This window comes from Hyperolius riggenbachi, chromosome 6, assembly GCF_040937935.1.
Source record: "Hyperolius riggenbachi isolate aHypRig1 chromosome 6, aHypRig1.pri, whole genome shotgun sequence".
Lineage (NCBI taxonomy): Eukaryota > Metazoa > Chordata > Amphibia > Anura > Hyperoliidae > Hyperolius > Hyperolius riggenbachi.
In genome coordinates, this window is record NC_090651.1 from 245,954,568 (window position 1) to 245,967,300 (window position 12,733).

The following is a 12,733-nucleotide window of genomic DNA, read 5'->3' on the forward strand; positions in this document are numbered from 1 at the left end:
AGAGAAGACAGGGAAGGGTTTATAGTATCTAGAAACTTCCCTGTCCATACGTATCTGACTTTTTTTTTTTTTTTACCAACTCACTTCACATTTACTTTAAATAGAGCTGAGTATCTGGGCTGTGGTTGACTAAGCAGAACGATGGCCCTACAACTGTTTCATACGCCTACGCTTCTTATGGGGCTCTTTGTCATGACAGCTCTATTTACTGCTGTTTTTCTACACTGCACAGCATTAAACTACACCTGACCCATGAAAAACATAATGGAAACATGGTGGGCTAGATTACCTTTTCCTACATGTCCAGATGCAAGTTGTTGTCCTCCTCAGGGTCCCTCCCCCCGGTCCACTTACCTCCTTAGCCTTTCCAGAAATCCCTCTGAGCGATTCTATACTGCACAAGAGCTAGATTAAAGGGACCCTGAGCTGTACTTAAAAACTGAATTTGAACTTACCTGGGGCTTCCTCTAGCCCCCAGTAGCCTGTGAGGTCCTCTTCTTTCTTCTTCTGCTCTGGCTGGCGGCTCCAGTAATCAGCGACTTTGCTGCAACCTTTGCGTCATTACGGCAGTTGCTGTATGCCTCCTGCGCACGAGAGGTTCACTCTTTAGAGAGCCGCACATGCACAGGAGGCTTATGGCGACAGGCGTGTGGTGGGGGCGCGCACATGCGACTTCACCTGAAGTTGCTGATTACCGAGCCGCTAGTGGGACCAGGGGAAGGAAGAAGAGGATCCCAGAGGACCTCACTGGCTACAGGGGGCTGGAGGAAGCCCCTGGTAAGTCCAGATTCCTTTTTTTTTTTTTTTATTACAGCTCAGGATCCCTTTACAACTGCACATAATTACTGCAATGGTTTAAAGTCTCTTTCGCTCCCGACGCTTGTTGACGTTAATGGTACTGCTGTGCTGTGACGTATGCCAGTGCATCAAAAATTAGCGCTTCGGCGAAGTGATCTATTTTTAGCAGGTTTGATCACTTTATGGAATCTGCTGCTGTACTCTAAATTAGTATCAAAAAGTCTTGTAGAGTAAAAGTGTAGTAGGGAGGGTTGTTGATACTGAACTAATTTGCTTAAAATCAATGGCTTATTCTGCGCATGTGCACTTTGTCACAACTACGTAGTGTGCACGTGCAGAGCGTTCCCAGCCGTGGGCACGTAATCAAGGGCAAACGTCGCCCAGGCAGCACCTGCGCATTGCACACCGACCCTCAAGTAGGTTCAGGGGGAAATTAGGCCTTGATGGAGAACAAAGGGAACAGTGGGAATGAGCAGAGCCTCCTTCAAATGCCTGCTAACCCCATTTTTGAATTTTCAAAAAGGCTAAGGTATCCTTTAAAGAAAAATGTGAGAGGAAAGTTGAAGGAGGCACTGCTGACTCCCTTATGAGAAACATATGGGCCTGGATGTCATACACTTGTAATAATCTAAATCTTTACTATGAAACTGCCCCAACAAGGATATTTAACTTTCCTCTGTTTTTATACTGAGAGCCCCCCCCCCCCCACACACACACACACACACCTATGACACCTCGTTCCCCACACATTTCAAGAAACAGCAGTCACTATGTGTATGAGTTACATCAATACAAAATTTTGGAAACCAATACTTGTGCATTGTACCTCGCCTACATTATGCTGTAATATAATATGTCTGTCTGGTCAATAAAATATTTAAAAAGAAGTTTAACCTTCCTTTAGTAACTGTTCACCCAATTACTGAAGAGCACTTTCTTTCCTAACATCTGTCTGAAAGAGCAGAGTAAAGGGGGCCACACATCTAGCGATTTTGTGACCTGTTTGACCATTCTATACAAGTATTTAATCCAATCAGATGTAAATCAGTGCCACAACAAGCATGCCCAATCGATGACTTGACAGATTTCGAGCCAAAGTTGATTGAATGTATCGATCAAGCAAACTGGAAAACGTCGGTTTGACATGGTCCACCAGGTGCGCAGGGGTTACAGCATGCAATATTGCAGTGATCAAAGAACGTGACAGACCCCTCAGCCTCTGTCGCTCTTAGTGCCCATGCTTTGTAAAATTTCACCTGTCCAGCTGCCACGCCTTCCGATCCTCGACTGTCTTCCTTGTGTGGAACCAAGTATGTGTAGTGTCACACAAGCATCACGCTGTATACGGGCCACCACAAGGTCGCTCTGTGTAGCGGCAGCACTCAGTGGAGACCGCAGAGGAGACCAGGAGTCACAGCAGCTGGACAGGTGAGGGTGGTGAAGGGAGACATTTACATTTGGGGGAGGCCAGGGGGCAAAATCAGCGAAGTCTCAAGAACGATTCCTGTCCATTGGGAATCGGTCCGTGGTGAATGGGCTAGGATTCGATCAGAGAAAGATTATGTCTCTTGGTCGATCTGTATGGGCACCTCAAGGCTTTCCATTGTACTGCCTGACTTCATACTTCTAGACATTCTTTCTCCCAACTAAGAGGTGTGCACACATGATATACTAATTTCGGCTGAAAGTGATCTATGGTTTGCTAATCACAAAATAAGCAAGCCCTTCTACTGAGTGCCCTCACATCACCAATTTATCTGTATTCACATACTGCTTAAAAAAAAAAATTTTTTTAAAGTAGAGATTCAGATTCCTAGAAAAGACTTATTAGATGCAGGATTTGTTTCAAACCATAGTCCCGCCTGAATAGCTGTATGAATGTCAACTACAAGTAGAAAGCCACGTTACAGTTGAATTACCAGACCAGAAAAACTGGTAACTGGAAGTCTACTACATACAAAAGACACAAAAACAAAAATTCTCACAATACAAATTACACTGATACTTTCAAGACAACAAAAGATCCAAGAGATGCCTGCCAGCAATACATTCTGAAAACCAATAACATGAAATAGTAATGGATATATATATCACCTGTAAATCTATCAGCTCAGACTTCACAGCCTAGTCTGCAGATATCCAGTGAAGCCATTAACATACCAAGTATGACTATCCTGGACAGTTTCTTCTATCAGTCCAATCACTGCTCTAGTCCAATCACTGCTCTATTTCCTTCTGCCACTTCCTTATTCCGCCCAGATGCTGTTGCACACTGACTTGGAATGCCAGCAGACTGGTTTTCTCAGCTGTAAAACAAGAGGGGGAAATATGCTTTAGGGATAATTTACACTACACGATTCCGTTTTTACTTTTATCGGAAAATTCGATCCTGTTACATTTTTCCAACATTTGTGCTCGTGTTCCGAGGATCTAGTGAAAATCGCAAAAAGCAATCTCTGACAAAATGTAGAAAACAGAATTGCTAAAATCCTGAGTAAATCACATTGTATTTGCGATTGAGTTTTGTGATTTTCAGTGTAAAACTGCCCAATGCCAAGTCCAATAATATGCATCGGAATACAATAATGCACCTAATTTACATGGATGAAAAGCTCAGGCATGCAGAAGAGGAGCAGATCCAGAAGGTTTTCCAAGGATACAGCAAGATGAAAGTTATTGCAGAGGAGCAACTTGGGGATAGCTACTGCCCACGTTCCACCCTTGCTGGAAGGGACAGATCACACCCTGGAAGATGCATCTCCCACTACCAGGTGTCAAATAATCATCCAAAAGCAGACACACAACTATAAAAGCTCTGTACACATGTTGGACTGATGTCTCTCAAAACGAATTGAAAATGACTGGTCTACTGCGAAACATTTTAAAAAATAAATAAATCTACCGTCTACCTCTCGCTTGCGTTTTAAAGGATGTCCTGTTGATGCCAATTTGTAGCATATTTGGTGTACCCTCTACCCCCCCCCCCCCCTCCATCATGTCTGTGCTTATTGGTACAATAAAACAAATACTTAAAAAAAAAAAAAACCCGTTTCCCAACACCTATGAAAGACAGCGATTATTGCCCATGTACACTGATCCATCCTTTCGGATTGGTTTGGATGATAATTGCTGTTGGTCATTTGTATCAAATGATAAATGATTCAATGGAGAATTGAAACATCACCGACGATGTTTATTGCTAACGGTCAGGGATCACTTGTTTTATAATGACGACTGTGGAATGTGTGTACAGAGCTTAAACAGATACAATAGGTGAGCAATAATTACACACCATACACATGTAAATACATGCACAATAGCTTAATAAGCAGAGTGTTGATATGGTACTTGTTCCATTTGAAAGAAGCAATGTGCTGCTTTAAATAATGTCTGGAAGTAGGTCATGTGATCTTAAAGTGACATTGAAACAGAAAAAAAACTTGATGTATTGTATGTGTATCACGAATAATTCATAGAACATTAGTAGCAAAGAAAATGGTCTCATTTATTTTCAGTTATATACCAGTAGTTTTTTGGGGTTTTTTTTTTTATATATACATATATAACATTGCATTATTCTCTAATACTTGCATTTGCAGTTTACACACTACACTCTGCATTTTAAACTATGACGCATGACGCAATAGGCGCAAGGCAGCTGCCATTAGCTTCTCCGCGTTCTCTGACCCGCCGTCGCTAGAATCCCATTGGTTCCCCCGCTACTGGCCATAGTGAGGAGGCGTGCAGGACGGAGTAAACATCCAGAGGACGTGGTGATACGCATCTCTAGTGTGATAAGTGCACTTTTTTATTCTTACACTGTACGTGTTATTTTACTTGCTCAAAAGGCAGCATATTAAAAGTTAATGCACCAGAGAGCGCTTCTTTTTTCTTCCCCTTTCTTTTGCATAGATAATTGACGTTTCTTTACATTTCCTGTACTGGAATGAATATGCGACTCATATCTGTACTACTATTGTTCTATTTCTTAGCTGTACCACACTTACAAATCATTATATCATAAGTTTAATTTTCACATCAAATTCCCTTAAAGAGAACCAGAGGGGAGGACAGAAAAATTTTTATACATACCTGGGGCTTCCTCCAGCCCCATACGCACGGATCGCTCCCACGCCGCCGTCCTCCGCTGCCTGGATGCGCCGGTACCGGGTCCCGTCATTGCCGCGAGTCGGCAGGCAGACGCGGCCAATTGGCTGCATCACAGGGGCTCCCTCCATACCCTTACGCTTGCCGCTGTGTACTGCGCAGCCGCAATGCGTAAGGGTGTGGAGGGAGCCCCTGTGATGCGGACAATTGGCCGCGTCCGCCGGAAGTGATGGGCCCGGTACCGGCGGATCCAGGAAGCGGAGGACAGTGGCGTGGGAGGGAGCAATTCAGGCTTATGGGGCTGGAAGAAGCCCCAGGTATGTATAAAAACGGTTTCAATTTTCAGGCTCCATTCCTCTCTGGTTCCCTTTAAGCAAAAGAGCTTAGGGAGTTAGGCCTTGTTTAAATTATACTGAAATGCGCACAGCAACGCAAAAAGTGTGCGATAAGCAAGGATATCAGAAGTGCATAGACTGCACTTTCTGGTGTTCTCAAGTCTGAGTTGCACAGTAGTACATTTTTATCCAAAAGCAGCACTGACTCATTGTCAGTGAATGGCATCAGCACCACATCAGACAGCAAAGGAGACCAACACAGGTACTATGTGTTGCACTGCAAATGCACGGCCACTTGTGTTGCATAACGTGAACAAGGCCTGTGGGCAGGGCTGCTGCTTCTGCTTGTCTGAATATCACCAATTTGCGATACAGAGCACAGAGTCTGACGTACATTTTAAAGCAATGCATGTTAATTTGGGCACGAGATACTGCAGATTGTAAAATTATGGTTAGCATTACCGATATTTTCATATCGGTTTATTGCATTCTATTCTCACACTAACCTCCCCCCATCTATGAACACCAACTTACCCCCTCTACCTATGCCAAACACTATTCTACTACGTGCCTTTGCCTAACACTATCACGGAGTTCAGCTACATTAGCCAAACGTCACTACCGTCATTTCCTCTGTCCACGCCACAGCAACTATTTCCATTGCCACTTTACCGCTGCTATTTCTGTATTCCCACTACTACATAATATCTGAACTCCAGTGCTGCCCAAGCTACCTGCTGTGCTGTTCACTTCACAATTTAACATTGGTGCCGCCTATGATAGCACCCAATTTCCCAGACCACAAATAGCATCCAAATAAGTATGTGTAGCTACCGGATATGTCCATAAATAAATGGTAAACCGTGGCATTGTACGGACCATCTCCATTGTTTTCCTGGCATCCAAATAACGTGCATCGCTCCATCTGCCCTGGCAAACACAGCCTGCAGCTCTCTGTTATAGAAATGTGTTGGGAAATGCTCCTGCTCAAGTGTTTTTACTTTAGGGACTGTTAAGAAGGTTTGGGGAGGCGCCCACATTTTCTACTAATGGGTCTGTTACCCATTAGTAGGGTATATTACTGTACTTTTAAAAGGCGCCCTTGCCCCACACGACTTCTATTTAAGGTTACTTGTTTGCAACGACCTGAGGAAGCGGGCTGCGACCAGTGAAACATGTTGTCTACAATTAACAACTTGATAACGAAGAATCTTTACGTTACATTCGAGTGAGTCTTCTTTGACCTCTTTTTATAATACCATACAGTAATACACTCAGACCCATTAGTAGAAAATCTGGGCGCTTCCCCAAACCTTTTTAACAGTTGTTAAACCCACACCCCAAAAAGGGGTACTAGGACTTCCCACTTGTATATCCGTCATACCAGTGGTAAAGCAGACAGGATGAGAGCAACTACCCTGTTCCAGAAGGTTTCGCGATACCGAGCGGGAACGTTTTTTTTTCCGCATGCCTATATGGTGGTTGCAGGACTGCAACCCATCCTTGTGAGTATAAATTACCCACAATCCCCCACCGTTTAAGACCAGACGTTACTACACTATTGGGCTCCCAGTCTCTCCCCCTTTCTACAGACCGAAGGATCTCCACTCCCATTGTGAAGGGACCTCCAGAGACCTGCACCAATCCTTTTACTTTAGGGGGCCATGCACACTGCATGTGTTTCCATGTGATTTTCAGAGTGTATGCGATTTTACAATCGCAAAGATAGTATATATCTTGGTGTGCTGTCTTCTCTATTGCAATGTGATTTCTCTCCAAGTGCAAACATTCCTTGCTGCATTTTTTGGTACACTTGCATTTGAGTTGAGTCAATGGGAGCATTACCTGCTTGAAACTTGTATTATTTTTTTACTTTGACTTTCGTTTTAGAAAGAGCTGGCATAACTGCTATGTGGCAGTACATACTGGTGACAGGACTTCTCTAGAGACACCAGGGGTCAAGCCTCTGTGACTCTCCTGTCAGTTCTGGAGATTAAGAGTAGAGCGTAACCATCCTCCATCACACACTGCAAGAGCTCACAGAGCTGAGCAACAATGAGAGTTCATACTGAAACAAATTGTGTTTGAGGCATATGACTTTGCAGCACTTTGTAACAGTCAGAGCTGGAGTTGCCAACATCACCCTTAAAGTGGGACCTGAACTCTCGCACAGGCAGGGATGTGGAGTCAGTACAAAAAAGTCATCCGACTCCTCAGTTTATGAAACCACCGACTCCAACTCCAGTCACCCAAAATTGCTCCGACTCCTCGACTCTGACACACACACAGAAAACAAAAAACAGAGAGAAATGCACTGTGTGTGTGTGTGTGTGTGTGTGTGTGTGTGTGTGTGTGTGTGTGTGTGTGTGTGTGTGTGTGTGTGTGTGTGTGTGTGTGTGTGTGTGTGTGTGTGTGTGTGTGTGTGTGTGTGTGTGTGTGTGTGTGTGTGTGTGTGTGTGTGTGTGTGTGTGTGTGTGTGTGTGTGTGTGTGTGTGTGTGTGTGTGTGTGTGTGTGTGTGTGTGTGTGTGAAGAGCCTGTCTAAGCCCCCCCCCCCCACCCCCATCTTGAAGTAATCACAGTATAATTTGATCTCTCAGCTGTGTAAGCACAGAAATTCGGCAGTCCTTTGCAGACACAGCTAACTTGTAAACACAGAAGGTTAACCCTTTGTCTTCTTCCGTGAAATCAGGAAGTAGACACCGCAGATTTATTGTAGGAGTTCTGTAAGCTGTAACAAATAAATGTTTTTCGTTAAGTTATTATGCTGTTGCTTATTTTTTAAAGCAGAGAGGAAGATCTGAGTTCAGGTCTGCTTTGACAGTGATCAAAAGGTGAACAATAGTGTGCAGTTGTTAATGCCATCATAAGTTTGTTTATACCCCTTCGCGGCTACAACAATAAGTGTCTCATTAACGGCTGCCAATGACAAGTACAGTCTTGACGAGAGCCATCAAGTTAATGGCAGTCAAAGGGTTAAACGGAAATAAAGATGCAGCCTCCATATTCTACCGACTGCAAATTTCATTCCATGTAAAACTAAGGGCTAAGCTTTCACCTTATTAAAGGGGAACTGAAGTAAGAGGTATACGGAGGCTGCCATATTTATTTCTTTTTAAGCAATACCAGTTGCCTGGCAGCCCTGCTGACCCTCTGCCTCTAATACTATTAGCCATAGCCCCTGAACAAGCATGCAGCAGATCAGGTGTTTCTGACATTGTCAGATCTGACAAGACCAGCTGCATGCTTGTTTCTGGTGTTCGTTAGATACTACTGCAGAGAAATAGACCAGCAGGGCAGCCAGGCAACTGGTATTGATTAAAAGGAAATAAATATGGCAGCCTCCGTATACCTCTTACTTCAGTTCCCCTTTAATGATCTGTCACACGCCTTCCTACATTATCAGGACTAAAATGGACAGAGTTATTGAGGCTGACCGGGCAGAAACAGTGTCTGCCATCTGGTTTCTGTAGAATTATTGAGGCTGGCTACAGATGATGACTGAAGTTAGCTGAATGTGCCCACAATATGCAAAAGAACCAAGGACACAGCATTGATATACCAGCTTTGCTCAGTTGAGCAGCCACACTTCTATGGAGAGGGACATTTTACCAATGTCAGAGCAGTCAAAGTATTCCAGTCTGGTAAATGTATTTTTGCCCCAACAGGATTCAAGGGCGCCTACCTGAATCCCTACATACAAAACATTGTCCAGTGTTATAGCTGAAGTTGAGCAATGGTCATCCCATGTCTTTGGATAACTTGCCTGCCTTGTTACACTGTTTTATTGAACAGTAAGAATCTGTAAACCTAAAGCAAGTTCTCATTTGCACCACAGTATGATCAATAAACAGTCCATGCAACAAGGGACACAGGATTGCCAATAAATGTGACTCCCAAGACAGAACAAAAATTAGGTCATTTTATTACATGGAATTATGAGTTCCTCAGAAATCTGGAAGAGATCTCATATCAATATGGTCAGCCTCACCCAAGTCAATAATGCCAATAAATGGTAGAAAGTGCCCAGTTATGCAAAGAGTGACTCAAACAACCAAGGAAGTGGTGAGCGTATTTATGCACATTGCATAGACATTGTGCGTGTTTTGAAATAACATGTACGTGCACAAGCACATTATGCACACAATTAAAAGAGAAAGCTCAGAACAACTGACCAGTTAACATGCACATGTTTGCATGGTCTTTAAGTGTAAAGCTGCTGTGAATAGGAGAAAAATTCCCGACTAGGTTTCCCAGAATCTCAGAATTGCTTTAGTACAGTAGTTAGAAATATGTAAAAAAAATAAATAAATGAATAAAAATAAAATCTGCCAGTTGAGAGAATTAACTGTAAAGGCTAGTAGACACGATACAATTTTCCGGCAGATCGATCTGATAATTTCCGACTGGTCCAATCAGATCCCAATCGATGACAAGATCGATTTTCAACCGAAAATCGGTCGCATTATCGATCGGGAACTGTTTGGATGTCTACACACCATGCAGCTTCTTATCAGATTATCCTTCTATCTGATGGAAAATTGTATCACGAGTACTAGGCTAAACCTCCTGTCGGTAAGCCCGACCTCAGGTCGGGCTATGCCACGCAGGAGGATTTCTCAGGCCCTGCTGGGCCGATTTGCATATATATTTTTTTTAATTCGGTACATGCAGCTAGCACTTTGCTAGCTGCATGTACAAACGGATCGCCGCCGCTCCGATTCGCTGCGCCCCCCCGACCCCTTGCGCAGCCTGGCCTATCAGCACCAGGCAGCGCTGAGAGGTAGATCGGGACTCCCGATGACTTTGGGGAAGCCAAACAGGAAATCCCGTTCTGAACAGATCAGAGGGGGTGGGGGGATGCCGCTGCACAGCGGCTATCATGCAGCTAGCGCTAGGCTAGCTACATGATAAAGAAAAAAAAAAAAAAAGAAAAAAAAAAACAAACTTTAAAATGCTGCGCTGCCCCCTGGCGGTTTTAATACACCGCCAGGGAGGTTAAAGGGAATGTCCGAGCTGCCCAAAAAAATGACACCTACTTACCTGGGGCTTCCTCCAGCCCCTAGCAACAGCTATGTCCCTTGCCGCAGCTCTGCTCCCAGCTGCTGGCTCCCAGTCCCCGCCGGTGCAGAGCCCTCGTCACTCCCACGTGGTGTGGAGAACTACGTTCTTGCGCAGTGCACTCCACACCACGTGTGAGTAATTGACATCGCACAGGCGCAGTAGAGAACGACCTGGCGAGGTCGGCCTCTGCACCGTCGGGAACCGGAAGCCAATGGTTTAGAGAGAGGCGCTTATTAGTGACCTTGAGACTATACTCTGTTATACTCCTCCCTGTTATTGCCTAAAGAAGCGGGAATATACCTGTGAAACGCATTGCATTGTATGTTGGGAGTATGTGAATAAATTTTTCTGTGCGAATATTGACAGTTGTATGTCTACTTCGGGGAGGTAAGGCCACCACTACCTCCCAGGAAAATGTTAACTTTTTTTAATACATTTTATCCTTTGGCGCCTCTGTTCTCTTTTACAATGTTCCCTAAGAGGTTTCCTTCTGGGTCCCCTAAACTAGACTAGCCCCACTTACTACAAGCAGATACTGTTTCCCAGTGTCTGACAAAACCAGTAAACAAGACTAAAACTCCACGTTTAGCAACATTTACAACACTACAATTAACAGCCAAAACTTCAAGTAAAAATACATGATAGCATACCTCCCAACTTTTTGAGATCAGAAAGAGGAACACTTAAGCCACACCTCTAACCACACCCCTGCCACACCCCTAGTCATGCATACCATAAGGATTTCTTAAAGAGAGACTGTTAAAAAAAAAAACCCTCTGGGGATACTTACCTTGGTAGGGGGATGCCTCACTGTACCAATGAGGCTTCCCCGTCCTCTGTAGCTTGGGGGAATCCAGCGCTGGCTCCCCCAAAACCTCCTTGACAAGTTCTGCGCCTGCGCAGCAATATTTACCTACCGTGATCCAGCACAGGCGCAGTAGCGGCTATTCGTTCGGGTTAGGGCGGAAATAGCCGAACGTATCCGCTCTACTGCGCAGCGCAAAGGTCTCGCACCTGTGCAGTAGAAAGAATACAAAGGGACTCGGCGATTTCCAATTAGCCCTAAGAGCGGCTACGGCGCCGAATTGCAGGGGCGCAGGAGAAGGGGGAAGCCTCGTTAGGATCCAGAGGCTTCCCCCTCCTGAGGTAAGAATCCCCCCAGAGGAGTTTTTGGTTCTTTTTTTGTTACAGGTTTTCCTTAAGAAAAATAAGTGGTTTTATAATTCAAACCACACTGGTCCTTTCTATCCTGGTTCATTTTCCTTCATATTAAAATTTGTAAATAAGAAATGTATCAATTTAAAGGATTGGGGGTGGGGGGGGGGGTGGGGGGGGGAGGTTTAGAGTCAAACTTATTTTTCAGTACAAAAGAAGAAAAAAAAAAACCACATGGATTTTCATAAATGAGTCCTGAAAAGAGGGACAAATGAGGGAGAAAGAGGGACGGAAGGATCTGGTTCTGAATGAGGGACATGTGATTGAGTTTTCATACTAGACCCACAAATGTTTACTTTCAAAGCTAGTTTTTTGTGTAACTTCAATTCCATTAAAAAAAGAGGTCTCCGGTGCTATAAGTGAAGGTAAACCTCAACAAGAACAGAGACAGCAATAAAACCCCAAAAGAGGCATTCCGATCTGCAAGAGTTGAGCCTCACACTGTACAACCAACTGCCTTCCAAGGGAACAATTCATAAACTGACAGCAAGAGCCATCTCACGGCTGCACAGGGCACACTCCCTGATCCCAATATAAACACACACACAAGCGTCTTCTATGCGGAAAGATGGTTGCTGTCAGTACCAGGTGCAGTATGCCGCTCCTCAGATGATAGAACTACAAGTCCCAGCTTAGCGCACTGCTGCTTGTAGTGTCCCCGCAGCACAGGCTACCCAGGAAGGTGCCCCGTGTCTGGCGCACACAGCCCCAGCTGCCACATACACACACGTGACTCACTGTCAGTGTCCAGTCGGTGGCTCCTCTAGAGGTTGCTGCCCTATTCCGGTGCTACATAGCGGCCTCCGCCCCAAGCGGCGTCTTTCCGAGTGTCTGCAGTCTACGTCGGCGCCATGGCACTCTGACGATCCTCTCACCCACCCTCCGCTCCACAATGGGCCCGAGCGGAGGGCTATACCATACCCGGCCCGAAGCTGCCCTAGAATAGGCAGTGCGCATGTGTAGGATGCAAAGAGGAAATGCTTGCTGTTCTCCAGCTGCCATGTTTCTTACTGGAAGCAGTTGTGTTTGCTGTTATCCCTGGAGTCCTACAAACGCCCTGTGTATTTTGTTTTGTTCACTGTGTGATCATGTAAAGATGACGATTTTAGTAGTAAACACAAATACACTCCGAACTTTTGGGATCTTTTAATGAATACTGAAAGATGCTAAACATGTATTTTTATTTCGCTACTTACTCACTAACTCATTGAATTTG

The 12,733-nt window shown here is 44.6% G+C and overlaps 1 protein-coding gene across 5 annotated transcripts in view; it reads right to left on the reverse strand.

Annotated features, from left to right (window-relative positions):
- The window catches only part of NADK (NAD kinase), a 137,574-nt gene extending 125,103 nt beyond the window's left edge, over window positions 1–12,471 (reverse strand). For 2 of the 5 annotated variants that reach the window (XM_068240640.1, XM_068240631.1), the window contains exons 1-2: window positions 12,256–12,471; window positions 2,893–3,104 (exon numbers count right to left, since the gene is read on the reverse strand). The gene's annotated coding sequence lies outside the window, so the exon portion shown is untranslated. Of the gene's footprint in view, window positions 1–2,892; window positions 3,105–12,102; window positions 12,121–12,255 lie in introns of those variants that run through there. The other 3 variants (XM_068240634.1, XM_068240633.1, XM_068240635.1) reach the window with 3 other exon arrangements.
- Window positions 12,472–12,733: the final 262 nt, after the last annotated feature.